Source organism: Zingiber officinale, chromosome 6A (genome assembly GCF_018446385.1).
Source record: "Zingiber officinale cultivar Zhangliang chromosome 6A, Zo_v1.1, whole genome shotgun sequence".
NCBI lineage: Eukaryota > Viridiplantae > Streptophyta > Magnoliopsida > Zingiberales > Zingiberaceae > Zingiber > Zingiber officinale.
This window is the reverse complement of record NC_055997.1, coordinates 95,421,719-95,441,426: the sequence shown is the minus strand read 5'-3', so window position 1 is coordinate 95,441,426 and position 19,708 is coordinate 95,421,719. Positions and strand designations below refer to the sequence as shown.

Here is a 19,708-nt window from a genome sequence, read left to right as displayed (position 1 = left end):
TTGGTCGGCTGCCAGTGCTCGGAAGAGGATAAGGAAAGGGGTGTGCGGCGGTGGAGAATCGGCTGTCGCTGCACTTCTTCGTGCGGGAAGAAATAACTCGGCCGGCGGCAGCGTCGGTAGAGAAGAAGATGATCGGGGTGGCTCGGTGCGTCGCCGGCGGCTAGGGCACAAGGGAAAGAGGTCGGCGTCGGCAGAGGAGAAGAAGAGATAGGAGAAGAGAGGCGTCGGCGCCGGTTAGGGCAAGGGAAGAAGTCGGGCGCGCGGGTGGTTTCGGCGTCGGGTGCACGGGAAAGAAATAAGAGAAAAAGAAAAAGAAAATGGAAAACAAAAATAAATCTTTTCCTCATTAAAACAGGGTAACCTAAACAGGCTTTTCCGGACCCCGTTTTTATCCCCGTCAACTCGTCCGTACAAGCTCTGAAAAATTCCCAAAAAATGTCCAAACATTCCGAAAAATTCCCTTATTCATATTCGCCTATTTTCGGTATTTTATATTCTCCCCCACTAATAAAAATTTGGTCCCCAAATTTCGTTATCTACCATCAGCAAGTACTAATAACAGACAGAAAGTATAAATGCTGAACGGTAAACTGAATCACATACCTCAGGTGAAAAGATGGGGATATCGAGCTCGGATCGTATCCTCGAGCTCCCAAGTAGCCTCCTCGTCCGAATGATGCTGCCATCCGACTTTAACCAGCCGGATAGTCTTGTTCCGCAGCTGACGCTCTTTCCGGTCGAGAATCCGTACCGGAACCTCCTCATATATAATGTCAGGCTGAACTGGAACGGGAATATCAGCCAGCACATGTGTCGTGTCAGGAATGTATCTCCTCAGCATGGATACGTGAAATACATCATGGACGCCTGACAGGGACGATGGTAGTGCCAGTCGGTAAGCTACTGCTCCGATCCTCTCCAAGATCTCGAAAGGACCAATATACCGCGGAGCTAACTTACCTCTGAGGCCAAATCTCTTCACCCCTTTCGTGGGTGAAACACGCAAAAATACATGGTCGCCAACAGAGAACTCTAGTGGTCTGCGTCTCCGATCAGCATAACTCTTCTGGCGATCCTGCGCCTCTGACATCCTCCGTCTGATAGTACGGACCAACTCTGCATCCTGCTGAACTCTATGAGGTCCCAACAACTGGGCCTCTCCAACCTCATCCCAGAGGACGGGTGTCCGACAAGGTCTACCATACAACGCCTCAAACGGTGCCATCTGGATAGCCGAATGGAAGCTGTTGTTGTAGGCAAACTCTACCAACGGCAGATGGTCCTCCCAACTGCCTCCGAAATCCATAACACACGACCTCAGCAGGTCCTCTAAAGTTTGAATGGTCCGCTCTGACTGTCCATCTGTCTGTGGATGGAAAGCTGTACTGAAACGGAGCTGTGTACCCAAGGCCTGCTGCAGACTCTGCCAGAACCGAGACGTAAACCGTGGATCTCTATCCGAAATGATACTCAACGGAACACCATGTAGTCTGATGATCTCCCGGCAATACAGATCTGCCAATCGATCCAGGGAATCAGTCCTCCGGATCGCTAAGAAGTGAGCTGATTTGGTTAATCGATCAACAATTACCCAAATCGCGTCATGACCTCGTCGTGTCCTCGGCAACCCTACCACAAAGTCCATGGTAATGTGATCCCACTTCCACTCAGGAATAGGAATCCGCTGAAGTAATCCTGCAGGTCTCTGGTGTTCAGCCTTCACCTGCTGACAGACAAGACATCTAGCTACGAAATCCGCGATGTCCTTCTTCATACCGTTCCACCAGTAGGAACGCCTCAAGTCTCGATACATACGGGTCCCGCCTGGATGGATCGCAAATCGAGAACGATGTGCCTCCTGTAATAACTCCTGTAAGACCGGATGAGACTGAGGTACGCATAATCTGCCTCGGAAGAATATAATACCCTCCTCGTCTCGTGTAAACTCGGTCCGCCTGCCGGAAGCTATCTCGACACCTAACAAACCGCAAATGCCGATCATCGGCTGTGCCTCTCGATCCTCGTCACGATCGACGATCGAGCAACCATGGTAACCAGAACACCGCTCTGCCTACCCTCGCTTCTCAAGATCTAACTCAGAAACTCGAATCAAGTCGATCAAGTCCGGGAAACCAAAGTCCTCGGACTTCCTGCCGAGTGCATCGGCAACCACATTAGCTTTTCCCGGGTGGTAGCTAATGGTACAATCGTAGTCCTTCAGGAACTCCATCCATCTCCTCTGTCGGAGATTAAGCTCCTTCTGAGTGAAAATGTATTTGAGACTCTTATGATCAGTGAGAATCTCAAATGTGATACCGTATAAATGATGTCGCCATAGCTTCAGAGCAAAGATGATGGCAGCTAACTCCAGGTCATGAACTGGGTAATTCTTCTCATGCTCCTTCAGCTGACGAGAAGCATAAGAGACTACTCTGCCGTGCTGCATCAGAACAGCGCCCAAACCCTGAAGAGATGCATCGGTGTAAAGTACAAATCCGTCCTCTCCAGAAGGTAAAATCAAAACTGGAGCCGACACTAATCTCCGCTTCAGCTCCTGGAAGCTGGTCTCGCAATCCTCGGACCATATGAACTTCACGCCTTTCCTGGTAAGACGTGTCAGCGGCATAGCAATACGCGAGAAGCCCTCGACAAAACGTCGGTAATATCCGGCCAATCCCAGAAAACTGCGTATCTCCTGAACTGACTTCGGCTGCTCCCAACCGGTGACAGTCTCGATCTTCTGAGGATCAACTGAAATACCTCTGCTAGAAACCACGTGTCCCAGAAAACCAACTGAGGATAGCCAGAATGCACACTTGCTGAACTTTGCGTACAGCTGATGTCGTCGAAGAATCTCCAAGACTGTGCGAAGATGCTGTGCATGCTCCTCCTCGGAACGAGAGTAGACCAATATGTCATCAATGAAAACGATAACAAACTGATCCAGATACTCCAGAAAGATGCGGTTCATCAAATCCATAAACACCGCTTGGAGCATTGGTAAGCCAAATGGCATTACCAAAACTCATAATGACCGTATCCGCACGGAAAGTCGTCTTCGGATATCGTAATCTCGACTCAATCGATGATATCCGGATCGCAGATCAATCTTAGAATACACTGATGTACCTCTGAGCTGATCAAACAAATCCTCGATCCGTGGTAATGGATATTTATTTCTGATGGTCACTGCATTCAGCTGCCTGTAGTCAATACACAACCTCATAGTACCATCCTTTTTCTTGACAAACAGAACTGGAGAACCCCATGGTGAAACACTAGGGCGAATGAATCCCCTGTCTAAAAGCTCCTGGAGTTGAATCTTCAGCTCGTTCAACTCTTTCGGTGCCATACAATACGGAGCTTTCGATGTCGGTGAGGTTCCCGGAATCAGCTCAATAGCGAACTCCACTTGCCTTCTGGGAGGCAAACCTGGCAGCTCCTCTGGAAATATATCTGGGTACTCCCGGACTACAGGAACATCGGAGAGCTGCGAACTACTACTGTCCTCAGTACTGATCAACGATAACAGAAAACCATGACAGCCGTGAGACAGCAGCTTCTGCGCCTAAATCGCCGAAATAATCGAGATACCGTCGTCTCTTATGCCAGTGAAACTCCACGAGGGTTGGTTCGGAGGCTGGAAGGTGACCACCCTCGTCTGACAATCAACGGTAGCATGATAAACTGACAGCCAATCCATGCCAAGTATGACATCAAACTCGACCATCTCCAATACTAGAAGATCTACCGTAAGTATCATGTTGTCAAAGTCTAAGGGGCAACCTCTGACCTCTTGGGTGACGTCTAAAGTATCACCGGACGGTAGGGAGACGGTCAACCGCTGTAGTCTAACAATAGGTAATCTACCAATCTCCCGCATAAAGGTACGGGATATAAAAGAGTGCGAACTACCAGTATCAATCAAAATATCAGCAGTAAATGCATAAATGGAAATCGTACCGCGGAAAACGGATCCGTCGGCCCGCTGTGCATCCTCTCTGGTAATCGCATGAACACGACCAGTCTCTGGCGACTGGGCAGTAGCCTGCCACTGAGGCGCTGCTGGACTATGTGCCAGATAAGACTGAGAGGATGGGGACTGATACTGTGCAGCTGGCTGGGACTGAGTCTGGTACTGCCCCTGAGTCGGATAATAAGGTCCTGAAACAAAACTCTGGGGTGCTACAGAAGCACTGGAGTACTCCTGTCCAAGCATGCCAAATGCTGCTGCTGAGGGAGCTGCTCCCTGCTGACGCTGTGAGGGTGAGAATCTCCGCCCTCCTCGTCGAGACACTGACTGACTAGACTGTCCCCTCTGACCTGACCCTCCGGAAGCCGTGTGCTGAGCCTTCAGCTGACAATCTCGGCTCTGGTGCCCAGGCAGTTTGCAATAAAAGCAAACTGACTGTTCCAGAGTGCAGGCTGAAGTGATGTGGTCTCTGGAACCACATCGGAAACACTGTATATCGCTGGTGGACTGTTTCCGATCCTGCCGAGGAGACCGGAAACGTCCTGAGGAAGACTGTCCTGACTTCTGAGGCCTACGAGAAACCCCAGAAGAACTCTGACCAGATCGTCTGCGACTACTCTGATGCTGTCCTGTCGCCTGTGTCTGCTGGACCTGCCCTGATGTCTGACCCGTATGCTTTCTTTTCCTGTCCGGATATGCTGTCTGCCGAGCTAACTCTATCATCAAAGCTCGATTCAATGCATCAGAGTAAGATGTAATCCCTAATCCGGCAAGCTGTACATGCAGATAACCATCCAATCCCTGTATAAACTGTATCATGCGAGTTCTGTCCTCCGCAACTAACTCTGGACAAAACTGAGCCAACCGGAGGAATTCAGTATTATACTCGGTCACTGAGCGATTATTCTGCCTCAGACTCATAAAATCCTGTCGGCGAGCCATCTGATAGGATAGTGGAAAGAAACGGCTCTCAAAAGCCTCTCTGAACCTAGTCCATGTGACGTTGCGCTCACCAATAATAGAGCAGTAACCCACCGGCATTAGCTTCATCCCGTAAATGGTAAGCGACCACTGCTTTCTCCCACTCGAGCAAGCCGTATAGAAGAAAGTTCGCTCCATAGTCTCTATCCATGATAGAGCCATACTCGGATCGAGATCTCCGCGAAAAGAGTGAAATGAGTCTTCATCGACTCGGCCGGTCGGAATCCTAGCTCGGCAAAGGACAATATCAATGAGTCGGAGACTACCGCAGAACCGACTAAACACCGGAGCCGATACTACAGGTGGTACCATGGAATAAACCGGAGGAGGAACTCCGGTCAGATATACCGGAGCATAAGCCGCTTGGTACCGCCTGGGAACAAAAGTGGTGGCGGTGGAGTGAGGTACGAGGTAATGGTACGGATATGGTGCACCCACATCAGAGGCACGGGGCACAAAGCACCGGTGCCTGCACACCGTAGGTCCGGTGGCGGTGGTGCCGAGTACGTCGTGGTCGCTCGAGCAAATGCGCACGCCAATGGTACACTGATGGTCACCGTAAATACGGTGGGAGTGGATACCGCGTCGGTGTGGCCAAAGTAGGTATCTCTACAGAGCTATCGGGATTGAGGCCCGATGCTCCGCCGATCCCGAGTCTCCCCTCGATCGACAGCTCACTATCAGGGGCATCTCGCATATCCAGAGATCCTGGTCCTCGTGGTCGTCAGCACCACGCCTCGCGGCTGTCTGAGTAGATCGCTCATATCTCGTTAAATTAAATTACGGATATCAATACCAATATAACAAACATAAAATAACAACATACCTATTTGTCGTCTGAGATGTCCAGTTCCCAATTTGACCTCAAAATTCAACGTATATCGTCGGAAATCCAAATAAATCCAAAACGAACTCCAAACATAACCATATCGAAAACCGATAATGCCCGGTTTGACTGCAAACTGCTAACCCAAATATCCGTAATACCAACAATGTATCCGATAAATCTCCGAACACCAAAAGTGTATAACCCGCCTGATACCACTAAATTGCATCGATAAACCCAAAATCCAAAATACAAACATCCAACAAGTATCGCCAAACTTGGCGCTCGATACCAAGTAAATAAATTGGTATCGGGTTATCCCAAACATCCAAAATACGAAACAAAAGATCGAATAACTCACTCTGATACCACTAAATTATCACTCCCCGGAGGAGTCCCCGTCCGAGAAAATTTCGACAGCTGTACGGTGGACAATCAAACTTTTCTACATCTCATATACCTCGCCACAAAGGCCGGAATAATAACAAGAATAAAATCAATCACCACGCAGCTTATATATAATTCAGATCCGGACAGTACGACAACTTAATAAAATAAACAACATAGTAATACTGACTCAAATCAACCCTACTCAACTACACTCAGAAGCCCAAATCGATTTTTTTACTCTGCCGTCCAGGCAGGCATGTAGTAGTATAAAATCGAAGACAAGTCCATCAACGAGACAAATTATATAATATCTAAGTATTCAACATCCAAATCCAAATATAGTCAAGTGAGAATCAAAAACAATACAAACGATAGCAAATAGCTGGAGGTCTGCAGGGGACTAGCAACTGGAACTCCCTCCTGACAGCATTAACCTGAAAATAACAACAATGGAGGCGAGGTGAGTCCAACACTCAGTAGGTACAGTTGATATGCAAAGTAAAGAAATAACACCTAACACTAATCATGCGTACAGTCTCCTGATAAAGATAAAGGTAAATGAAAACCGAAGAAAACAGGAGAGAATCTGTACTAACCAGGACCCGGTAAAAGGACAAACAGTCCGAAAGGTATAGAAGACCTGTATGCATTTCAATCAAGGTATCCAAGCAATGTGCAGCATATAAGTGCAACAAACACAAACACAAACAATAAATGCATCATGCATATGATGCCAATGTCATGATCACCCCTGACGCCACCACCGACTCACAACAACAATGGGATCGAGTGGGTAGGGTCATGACAACCGCACTCAAGAACACTACTCCCGATGGTGATCGAGTGGACGGGATCTTGTCGAGTACATACATACCCTACCCCAAATCATAAATGGGGGCGAATGCTCTCATCTCCCGGTACGCTATGACGGGTAGGAATCTCTAACGTGCTACACTGCGTCACACTACCCCGAGCGGATCAACGGAGCACCGAAGAGTCAAACCGACGTTACCACGTGTCCCGCTACCCATGAAGGCCACAACGAGCACCGAAGTGATGAAACGCAAAGTACTCGACAATAAAGGAGCAATCAATCACTCGGCCATGCGAATGGTGCATGTCACTAAACATGGTAATATACTAAACCAATCTCTGGACATATCATAATGTGCACCAAAGCGAATGAATCATATCAAGGTATCTGATCATACAAGGTATCAAACCTAGGTCCTGACATGGTAAAATATGGTTATATCACTACCCATGAGCATGTGGAATCAGGTACATATCCATACAAGATGTAAACAAACAATCAATCAACAGGTAGCATGTATTGGGAAGTGATTAACTGAAACAAGTAAGAACACAATTAATGCATCTTGTTAATTTAATTACTAAGCATATCAAAGACAATAAGTCAAAAGTACCCGCCTCCGAAAATAGAAAGGTCCAATTCCGACTCCGAGATACTCGTCTCGCGTCAAAATCCTGTGTCACCAATATACGTACATTTATTTATCTAGAACTCAACGAATAGCTAAATAAAATCTCAACGACCAATAGGATAAGATCCTAATCAAACTATTTCATATTCATCATCATAATAATCCAATTCCAACCTAACTCAATGTATTTACCAAATCTAACAATCCTCTACATCATGCATCAACTCCCTATGTCGTACCTCAAATACAGCCTTGTTCAAGAACAAGAAACTGCTGGAATTTGTTGAAATCAACGACTGCCAGATCCACGAAACCCCACACCTGCGGACCATATCAGAAGGAAATCAAGCATGCAACCAAATGTTCCAAATACGACCCACTCACCTTGTTGGCTCGGCAGTACAGTACCAGGGCACAAAGAGGGCAGCAAGGCAAAATGTTAGGGCACGGAAGCAAGCAGTCTCCAGTGATAGTCGGCACTGCTCAGTCTGTGGCCGGAGGCAAGAGGTGAGGAGATGTGTCGGCGGCGGTGCTAGGGCACGGCGACGGTGGCCGATACTGAGAAACCGGTGCCTGCAGTGGCGATGTCGGCTAGGCAAAGAAACTTGGTCGGCTGCCGGTGCTCGGAAGAGGAGAAGGAAAGGGGTGTGCGGCGGTGGAGAATCGGCTGTCGCTGCACTTCTTCGTGCGGGAAGAAATAACTCGGCCAGCGGCAGCGTCGGTAGAGAAGAAGATGATCGGGGTGGCTCGGTGCGTCGCCGGCGGCTAGGGCACAAGGGAAAGAGGTCGGCGTCGGCAGAGGAGAAGAAGAGATAGGAGAAGAGAGGCGTCGGCGCCGGTTAGGGCAAGGGAAGAAGTCGGGCGCGCGGGTGGTTTCGACGTCGGGTGCACGGGAAAGAAATAAGAGAAAAAGAAAAAGAAAATGGAAAAGAAAAATAAATCTTTTCCTCATTAAAACAGGGTAACCTAAACAGGCTTTTCCGGACCCCGTTTTTATCCCCGTCAACTCGTCCGTACAAGCTCCGAAAAATTCCCGAAAAATGTCCAAAAATTCTAAAAAATTCCCTTATTCATATTCGCCTATTTCCGGTATTTTACACAAAGAACATTTTGTGTGCAAACTCAATCAGTCTATGGACTGAGGCAAAGCTTCAAGGTCTTAGAACATCCGGTTTATCAAAGGAATCCTGACCTATGGATTTATTTAGTAACCGGATAAGTCTTGTGTATACAAAAGGTATGATGGAAATGTGGTGATATATATTTCTTGTACTATACGTAGATAACATTTTTGGTAGTTGGAAACAATATCAAAATGTTGTCAGAAGTAAGGGTATGGTTGTCCAAACAATTCGATATGAAGGACTTGGGAGAATGAATATATTCTTGGGATCAAAGTAATAAGGGATCGCAAGAAAAGGATATTTTAATTATCCCAAGCTTCATATTGTTGGGTTTTTTCAGGCCGCGAAAATCGCTTTTCGCGTCGCGGAAACCCTGAATCACCCAAAGCCGTAGATCCGTGCAAGGAAAAATCGAATGAAATACAAGTACGAGTTTCAAAACTTTAGATCTACTCCTAGATCTATGTGTTGAGAGCTTTTACCTTTGAAGCATGCCCTCGCAAAATTCCCGCTCGTCCAAGGTACGTGTCAGATCTCCAAAGTATCAAGGTAGATACTTCTCTAGTGATATCCACACGAACAAGGAGTGCTCTATAGCACTCAAGGATGGAGAAGAGAGCCCCAAGTGTGCTAGCACTTTCTAGAGCTCTCGGATAGAATTTGAAAAAGGGAGAAAAGAGAGAAAAACAAGAAGACTCTCACATACTCAACTAGTAGTATCCTCTTCTTGTGTCCTTCACACTCTCTTATCTTTTCTTGGATGAAACTCAACACCTTCTCACCTTCCAAAAAACCCCACGGCAACAACAAGAGGGAGAGAAGGAAGAAGCCAGGAGGAAGAATAATAAATTGAATGCACCATAATGCCACACAACCAAAACCTCCACCACTAATGTGTGGCCGGCCACATCTTGTAACCTCCCCATTAATGTGGCCGGACACATTAAAGCCAAGGGGAGGGTGTAACCCCCATGAAGTGGCATGCCTCATGAGGTGGAGGTGATGTGGCAAGGATGAGTCATCCTTATGATGTGGCAATACATCAAGTCAAACTTGATGTTTCAACTTCTACTTGGTCAAGTCAAAATTAACCAATTTCTTCCTTGTTGAGTTAAATCCAACCTTTGATTCAAGTCAATTTCAATTTAATGAATCTCAATTCATTAAAATAAATTGACTCAATGAATCAAATTTAAATTAGACTCATTCAACAATTGAATCTAATTGAGTCTAACTCAATAAGTCTAATTTGAATCCAATCTTTGGTGCATCATATGAACCTAATCCAATTGGTTCATCATATGAACCTAATCTCCATCCACTTATTCTTTGTGTGTGACCCAATAGGTTCTTGTAACGTTGGCAATGTTTCTAAACCCCTTTAGAAACATAAGCAATGAGTGGCATCTAGCAATACATCATCATACCCAAGTTACAAGAATGTTGAGATCCAACATCTTGGGACTATTAATTGTGACTCCTGTGACATTGTCCTTCTATCATAGACATTTAGATTGATCAATATGAGGCATAGACCGTGTCATCCTCTAATCAATCTAAATCTTGAACTCCAAGTAGACTCACTCGATCAAACGAGCTCAACATCTAATGTTTACTCATTTGGGCATGGCCATGTTGTCTCACTCTATCAAGAATATCGATGTCGCTCCCCTCATATGGGAGGATAGATCCATCTACATCACTCATCCCTCTACATAATTCGTTATATACCCAAGAATCGCCTTTATAGTCCACCCGATACGGGTGACGTTTGACGAAACCAAAGTACATAACTCCTTATGTAGGGATCCACGGTGACTTCGGTCTAAGGACTAATAGTCATACTAATAGCCACATGAGAAAGTATATGACACTCATATAACGATCCATGATACTTTCTCATGGCGGGTCATTCAGTATACATTCTCCAATGCATACCCATGTGTCAACTTGATATCTCCATATCCATGACTTGTGAGATCAAGTCATCGAGTTGACCTACATGCTAGTCTTATTGCATTAACATTGTCCCTCAATGTTAATACTCGACTAGGAATGATTTAGAGTAGTGTTCCCTATATCATCTCACTATCGGTTCAACTAACCGATTGATATAGGTGAGAACCATCTACTCAAGGACATTATTATACTTAGTTTATTTGGCACCAATACAAGTAAGTATAATAACCAAAATCCAAATGCCTTTATTTATATAGAATATGATACAATAAGTCCAAAATACAATCATCAAATGATTGGCTCTAGGGCTCTAGCTAACACATATATCGAAAAAAAAATCCTTGCTCATTTTAAGCATGCAAAACTACAAGAAAGGTTTCTTACCTTTTTAACATGGAGTAACTTTATCTAAAGAAATGTCTCCGTAGACATCAAAGGAGATAAAGGACATGAAGGCAGTTCCTTATGCTTCGGCTGTGGAAAGCCTAATGTATGCAATGTTATGTACGAGACTGGATATCTATTTTGCCGTGGGCATAGTTATTAGATATCAAAGCAACTCTGGACAAGGACATTGATCTGCGGTAAAGCATATATTGAAGTACCTTAGAGGCACTAGAGATTATATGCTAGCTTATAAGGCAGATAATTTGTTTCCTGTGGGTTGCATGGATTTTAACATCCAATCGAAAAGGGACAATAGTAAGTCAACCTCGGGGTTTTGTGTTTACTTTAGGAGGTAAAGTCATAACTATAAAAGAGTGATAAGCATAGGTATTTTTCTGGACTCCACCATAGAAGCTTAATATATGGCAAGCCTTTGAGGTAGCCATAAAAGCTGAATGACTCAATAACCTCAAGATAGACTTAGATATAATTTCTAGTTTGTCCAAAGATTATTACAATTTATTGTAATAATATTGGTGCAGTAGCAAACTCGAAGAAACCATAAGTCTATAAGGCAAGTAAACACAATAGAGCGCAAGTACCACCCATTATAAGAAATCATATAAACGAGGAAAAGTTGTTGCTGCCTAGATTGCATCAGATGATGACCTATAGATCTTTTCACTAAGGCTCTTAAGGCAAGACTTTTGAAATGTTGGGAATCAGATGTATGACAGCAGATATAGCAGCTTAGTCTTTTAATATAAGTGGGAGATTGTTAGGATGTATAGTAAAAGCCTAGCTTTTGGTATAAATATTTATCTAGAAATAAGAATCACATTGGTCAAATGTCTACATTTATGATAAATGTAGTTGCTCAATTAATTTATATTGTAGATAACATGGTGTGTGGTGTCACATACAGAAGATCATGTTATTGGTTCCTTATAAATTATAAACAGTAGCTCACGACCATGATGGAAAGGAACAAACCATTGGAAGGTCGTAGTGTAATTAGGTGTTAGTTTATCTTAACTATATAATTACACTAGTACACTTAGAGTGTATTGAGTAGGACCATTTGAGGTCGTTCCTTTTATACTGACTTTATGAAGGAACAAAGACCTCAGTTATTATGGAAGTGTGTGCTCTTAATCCTAATATAATAACAAGCACATATATTTGATATTTATTTCTTTAATTTATCAATGGGTGAGATTTAGTTCGATAAATCAATAAGCCCGATAAGTTGGGAAATGATATCACTTATAGTGTGTATTGTTGATTATAGAAAAAAACTGTGTCCTAGTGATCTAGATTGATAATGTCCCCAAGAGGATCTCATAAGGTTTGTCATGTTAAACCCTGCAGGTGGACTTAGTCCGACATGACGATGAGGTTGAGTGGTACTACTCTTGGACTAAGATATTAATTAAGTGAGTTGTCAGTAACTTACTTAATTAGTGGACATTCGTTATCTTAAACACAGGGAGACTAACACACTCATAATAAGAAGGAGCCCAAAATGTAATTTGGGATTGGTGCAGTAGTTCAATAATAGTTCTCTAGTGGAATGAATTATTATTGATAAAATTAAGTTGTGTGTTGGGGCGAACACGGCTTAATTTTATCGGGAGACAAACCAATTCCTCTGTCGGTCCCTATCGTAGCCTCTTAATTATAGAGTACTATACCCACCTATACGCACCTTCTTACCCATCCATGGGGCCGACTGCTAGCTTGGAGACCAAGCTAGGGCCGCAAAGTTTGGTTCATGGGTGCTTGGTGGCCCTAGCTTGGGTTCAAGTTTAGTGTGGCCGGCCCAAATTAAAATAAAAGGATTTTTATTTTTTAAAATTTTTCTTATGTGGATAACATGATTTAAAAGAGAGTTTAAAAATTTAAATCTTTCCTTTTATAAGATTCTACAAAAGATTAAGAGAAGAGCTAAATCTCTTTCCTTATTTGTAGATTAAAAGGTTGATTTTAATTTTGGTTAAAACTTTCCTTTTAACCATGTTCATGATTTAAAAGAAAGTTTAAAAAATTAATAATTCTCTTTTATTAGTTTCTACAAAAGATTAAGAAAAGATTTGATATCTTTTTTTATTTGTAGATTGAAAGGAGATTTTAATTTTTAGAGATAACTTTCTGAAAATTATCCACATGCTTAAAGAAAGATTTAATTTATAAAATTTCCTTTTAACCAATCATGAAGGGATTAAAATTATTGGAGAAATTTTTTATAAAATTTCTGGAAGCAAATAAAGAAGTTTTAATTTGTGTTTAAAATTTTTATTTGCTTGGAGATTTGGTGTGGCCGACCATTATAGTAATGAGAAGAAAAATTATTTTTAATTAAATAAAATTTTCCTTTTCATGGAAAAAAAATTAAGGAAGTTTTTATTAAAATTTCCTTATTTGCCAAGACCAAGGATTATAAAAGAGGAGGTAGAGGAGCCTTCATGGGTGAATAACCTCTATTCTTTTCCTCCCTCTCTTCCTTGGTTTTGGTGGCCGACCCTATTTCTCTCCTCTCCTTTTGTTGGCCGAAACCTATCTTCTTGGTGGAGCTCTTGTTTGTGGCCGGATCAAGGAAGGAGAAGAAGAAGAGAAAGCAAGCCTCGTCTCTAGCATCCCTTGGAGCATTGGTGGTGGCCGAAATTCTTCATCCTTGAAGAAATTTATTGTGGCCGAAATCTAGAAGAAAGAAGGAAGGTGGAAAGGTGGTTCTCATCTCAGAAAATCGTTGCCCACACAACGTCCGAGGTTAGAAGAGGAATACGGTAGAAGATCAAGAGGTCTTTGTCTTCAAAAGAAAGGTATAACTAGTAATGTTTTTCCGCATCATGCTAGTTTTATTTCTTTGTAAAAATACCAAATACAAGAGGCATGCGATTCTAGTATTTCGAATTTATTTTCGATGATGTGTTCTTTTGTTTTTCTTTTTCCTTGTGATTTGATTGTTTTTTTTTTGGTTGACCTAAAGTTATTTAAGGAAATTAAATATTAGCTTTCCTTAAAAGGCTTTGTCTAGTCGGTGGTGATTGCTCCCATATCCAAGAAGGCCATGTGCCTCGCCACATCAGTACTGGAAGTCAATTTTGGAAATTAATATTTAATAAAATTAATAACCTAGGTGATTTGGATCGAAAGTGTTAAGTTCCGCAGGAGATCCAAGTCTAAACCTAAAAGAACAAATAAATTAAACTTTGGATCAAACGTGTTAAGTTCCGCAGGCGATCCAAATTTAATTTAAAAGAACACATGGTAGCTAGGAAAAGGTTCAGATCTTTGTACAAAATTTTTGTACAGTGGAACCATTAGGTTTTCCGAGTAGCAACCAACAGTCGGGCACTGAACCAGAGACGGATAGGTATACTGAGACTGATACTGGACCGGTGGCTGGGGCCGTGACTGGTACTGGATCGACGGCTGGGGTTGTGACTGGTACTGGACCGGTGGCTGGGGCTGTGACTGGTACTGGACCAGTGGCTGTGGCTGCAATTGATACTGCCCCTGAGTTAGATACCGTGGTCCCGAAACAAAACTCTGTGGTGCTATGTGGGTATTGAGGTAATCCTGTCCGAGCATGCCAAATGCAGCTGCTGCTGGGGGAGCTGTCCTCTGCTGACGATGCGAAGTTTGGGCTCTGTGCCCGCCTCGTTGAGTCCCTATCTAACTAAGCTGAACTCCATGGCCAGACACTCCGGAAGCCAAATGTTGAGCCTTCAGCGAACAATCTCGGCTCAGGTGCCCGGGTAGTTTGCAATAATAGCAAATTGACTGTCCCAGGGAGCAAGTTGTGGTGACGTGGTCTCTGGATCCACATCTGGTGCAGTGAGTGTCACTGGCGGGTTGTTTCTGGTTCTACTGAGAAGATCGAAAACGTCCTGATGAAGATCGCCCTGATTTCTGAGGCTGACCAGATGCCCCAGAAGTACCCTGACCTGGCCTACTGCGACCACTCTACTGCTGTCCGGTCGCCTGTGCCTGCTGGATCTGTCCTGATGTCTGACCTGTCTGCTTCCTTTTCCTATCCGGAAACGCTCTCTACTGATCTGACTCTATCATCAGGGCTCTGTCCAGTGTCTCGATGTAGGATGAACTCCCAAAACCTGTAAGCTTTACTTGCAGATGTCCATCCAGTCCCTGAATAAACTGATGCATACGGGAACTGTCCTCAGCCACTAATTCTGGAGAGAATTTGGCCAACCGGTTAAACTCAGCATTATACTCTGTCACCGAACGGTTGTTTTGTCGCAGACTAAGAAAATCCTGCTGACGAGCCATCTGATATGTACGTGAGAAGTAACGGCTCTCAAAAGCCTCTCTGAATCTGGCCCAGGTGATGTTCTGCTCGCCAATGATGGATCGCTGCGTAACCCACCAGGTGTCGGCCTCATCTCATAAATGGAAAGCAGCCAGCTCTGCTTTCTCCCACTCGGAGCAAGCCATGTAGAAGAAGGTCCGCTCCATGGTCTATCCAGGACTGAGCCACACTCGGATCAGTCTATCCTCGGAAGAGTGTGAATAGACTCTTCATCGACTCTGCCAAGGCTGGGATCCGGCCTCGTGCCGCGACAATATCTGTGAGGAGGGTAGGGACCGACGTGGAGACTGGCGAAACCATAGGAGCTGATACTACAGGTGGTACCGCTGGATAGACCGGGGTTGGTATCCCCGGTACTGCCGCATAAGCTGGGGCAGGTGCCGCTGGTGGTACTATAATTACGATAGGGGTTGGTATAGCGGGTGTAATCGAGGTAGGTACCTCTAAAGGAGCCATCGACGCGCCTGCATCACCTTAAGTCTGCCCCTGACCGACAAGCTCAAACCCAGTAGGGATCTCTAGAGAGTCCGCTGCCAGAGATTCTAAAGTCCTCTTACATGGTCGTCCAGCATCACGTCTCGGCACGAAAGCACGTGCACCTCGCCTCATATATGTTGAATTATAACACAGATATTACTACATGTATTAACTATAAAATTAAACCTCATACCTATTTGCTGTCTGGAGATGTTCCGTCGCTGTTCAGTCCCCCTTTTTGACCTCGGAAATGCCGAAATGAGAAATCATCAGAAATCCGTACAAATCCGAAACGGAAGTCCTAAACATGAACATAACGAAAATCCGTAAAAATTCGAAAATACCCAGTTTGACTCGCAAACTTGGCTCTGATACCAAAAATTGTCACGCCCCCAGGTAGTCCCTGCCAGAGAAAATTTCGGCAACATCTCCCCTGTACGGGTGACAATCTGAAATTTCCTACAATGCCCTCAGGGCTACATACTCATCGGCCAACACGACCGGAACAATAACAGTATAAATATAACAAACATCCACACAGTTTATAATGAAAACTACACATAAGCACAGATAAGAAAAACATCGCAAAAACTCCTACTCATCTACACCCATAAAGCACAAAACCGATATCCTACTCAACTATACTCATAAAGCATAAAACTGATATCCTACTCAACTACACTCATAAAGCACAAAATCGATATCATCCAAATATAAATCCATCGATAACAAAACATACAAGATCCAAATGTCAAGCTATAAGTCTGAAAAGCAAAGTCTAACACAATAAGTAAAACCCAAACTGTGTGAACTTGTCGCGATGCGCAATGGTGGGGGACTAGCAACTGGAACTCCTCTGGACAGCCTCAACCTGAAAAGAATAATAACGGGGTGTGAGTCCAACACTCAGCGAATACCTAGTTGACATGCATAGTAAACTATAACAAATAGCCATAACTATGCGTACAGTCTCCTGATATAACATTTAGAAAATGCAGAACAGAAAGATAAGGAGTAACTGTACTAACCGAAACCTAGGTATAAGGGTATCAAGGCTGTCAAACCCAAAGTATCATAAAACCTGTATGCATGTCAAACAATGCATCCATCTAATATGAAGTATAATAAAGTGCAACAACCATAAGCAATAAATGCAAATAATGCATATGATGCCAATATCATGTCCTGGTCACCCCTACTGCCAGTCAGCCATCTCACACACGATGGTGAGACCGAGTGGGTAGGGCTGTGACAACCGTGCACTCTGTCGTCACTACTCCTGATGAGTGACCGAGTGGACGGGATGCTGTCGGAGTACACCTATCCTCCTACCTCAAACATAGTGAGGGAGTGCAATGCTCTCATCTCCCGGTACGCGATGACGGGGAGGGATCCCTGCCGGCTACCAAGCTGCGTCACACTACCCATGAGCGGACCAACGGAGCAAAACAGAGCAACCTGCTGCACACACCCTGCCTGAATAAAAACTACTAACCCATTAGTGGTTGTGTGTGCAGATCCATATAACTGGCGATGCGCTCAACAATAATGGAGCTGTCAACCACTCAGCATGCAATCATGCAAGATGATGCATGTCACTAAGCCAGGAAATATCCTAATCTTATCCCTCTCCATACAATGTGTGCCAAGATATGAGGATCAAATAGTATGATCTAGGTACACATGTCAAGTAGGGTGTCTGACCAGTCCAGTATATCTTAGAGCATGGCATGTCACTACCTCTATAACATAGAGGTAATAAACAGATAACAAACAATACATGCTCGGAAGTAAATAGTGACATGTCAATGAAGATATAATCATAATTATTACTACTTGTTAAGATCTACCGGTCCAATCCGGTACAAATTCGACGTCGAGATGCTCGTCTCGAATTAGAGTACTGCATCAAATAACATAAATATTTTATTTAGCTACATTCACAAAAATAGCTAAATAAAATCCCTAAGACTAATTTAGGGTAAAACTCTAATCACATAACCTTAATTTACCTATTTACATCTAATAGTTAATTAGGGTTAGTTACCTAATCCCTAATCACCTATTAGATTAGAAATCCAAAAACCTAAATCCCATTTACACATGAATCTAAAACATACTCAACCACATGTACTACTCAAAATCTAATTAACCAGCTAGTTATTCAATTATCCCTAATTCAATACATAAACCTAATTCATCAACATACATAACCATCTAGAAATCAAATCACACCATGATCTATAACTAAAATCAATTTCCTAATACCTTACCTTAATTCCTAGCACTGTTGCTGCTGGATGAATTTGCTGCCGGAATAGAAAGTCCACACAACAACCTTTCCTATTGAAATCCTTCACAGAACGGAACAAGATAAGATCTGGCAAGAAGTTCACAAATTAAACATTACCTAATCTCTACAAACCCATACAGAAAATGCAAACTACACTTCCTACCAATCTGATCTCAGCCATAGCTTACCCCAACTCAGTGCCGACAGCTTCCTCTCTGTCGGAGAACCAATCGAACCAGCAGACTTACCCTTCAAGGGTTCCCTCTTCGGCGGCTAGGTCTCACTGCCGTTGAGATCCAAGGCACGGGATAAAAAGGCACTCGTTTGGAAAGTCGACTGCAGCCCAATCCAGCAAACCTAGGGCTTCGATCTTCCCCTTGATCGAAGATCGATTCGTGCGAGGTGACGATTCAGAGAGGGCACGACTGGTGACAACTTTAAATGAGGAGATTGGAGGCTCGATCCTCTCTGCCGATGAGTTAACAGAGGGAGACGGCGGTGGTGGCGTCGGCTAGAGCAGAGAAAAGGCGGCGGTGGAGATCCTAGGGCAGAGGATGCCGTCGCCGTGAGAGGCAGAGGGTCAGGGAGAGGGATCGGAAGGAGGAAGGACTCGAAACTTCCTTTGATCGGCCGTTTTGAAGGCGAGGGGAGGAGCGGAATCGACGCGGTGGTGACGGCGGTTTGGGAAAGAAAGGAAACGACAGCGACAATGGGTGAGGCGCGGGCGTGGGTCGGGGGAAAGAAACGGGGAAGGAAGAGGAAAAATAAAAGAAAAAGAAGAAGAATTTAACTTTTACTCATTTAAATAGGGTATCCTAAACAGGCTTTTCCGGGACCCCATTTTTATCCCCGCAACCTAAGCTATACGAGCTCCAAAAAATTTCCGAAAAACTTTTAAAAATTCCGAAAAATTCCCTTATGGTTATCCACCCTTTTTCGGTATTTTACAGAACGTATTGTCCCCAGGGCGTAGCACAGATGAGGAGTGCATGGTTCTGTGGCCGAAAGATCCAGGGGTCGATCCTCGGGGTGTCACTACCTGGAGTTAACGTCTCTGCCATGCACTTTCTACCTGTGTACCTATATTTACCTCCCTCCATATCCGTGGGATCGGCTCTAGGGGCCGCTGATGTGGCGGTTCCACATTAACGTGTGAACGTATTAATGACAATATGTTATTATTTTTATTTTTTTTTAATTTGTAGGTAGTTTGAATTCTTTGAATGCGTTAATGCTATAGTAGTGCTAAAAGTATTCACGTCATTAACGCTTCAAGCATTAACAACATTGTGAAAGTCCTAACCAATCGTCAAGTAACTAAAGGATGAAATAAATTTTTTCTTGAGAAAATGCATCTGTCAAAAATTAATTTTTGCACCATTGTAATAGGATGAGAAGCATGAAGAAAGGCTCTTTGAATAGGGATAATAATTTCTTTCGAGTCTAATCTAATTCGAATGAAGGAGGATATAGATGGACTATCAATATTTGATATCAGACCCTACTATCAGATGAAATAA

At 43.8% G+C, this 19,708-nt stretch overlaps 1 long non-coding RNA gene across 2 annotated transcripts; it reads right to left on the bottom strand.

The window, feature by feature from the left end:
* Positions 1-6,545: 6,545 nt before the first annotated feature.
* Positions 6,546-18,930, bottom strand: LOC121997015. Of its 2 annotated transcripts, XR_006116210.1 has the most exons (4): positions 18,377-18,930; positions 18,169-18,275; positions 16,699-16,766; positions 6,546-6,604 (listed from the first exon to the last, which is right to left on the bottom strand). It is a non-coding gene; the product is annotated as an uncharacterized LOC121997015 (long non-coding RNA). The 2 variants fall into 2 exon arrangements; XR_006116209.1 differs by lacking the exon at positions 6,546-6,604 and having other exon boundaries at positions 16,544-16,766.
* Positions 18,931-19,708: the final 778 nt, after the last annotated feature.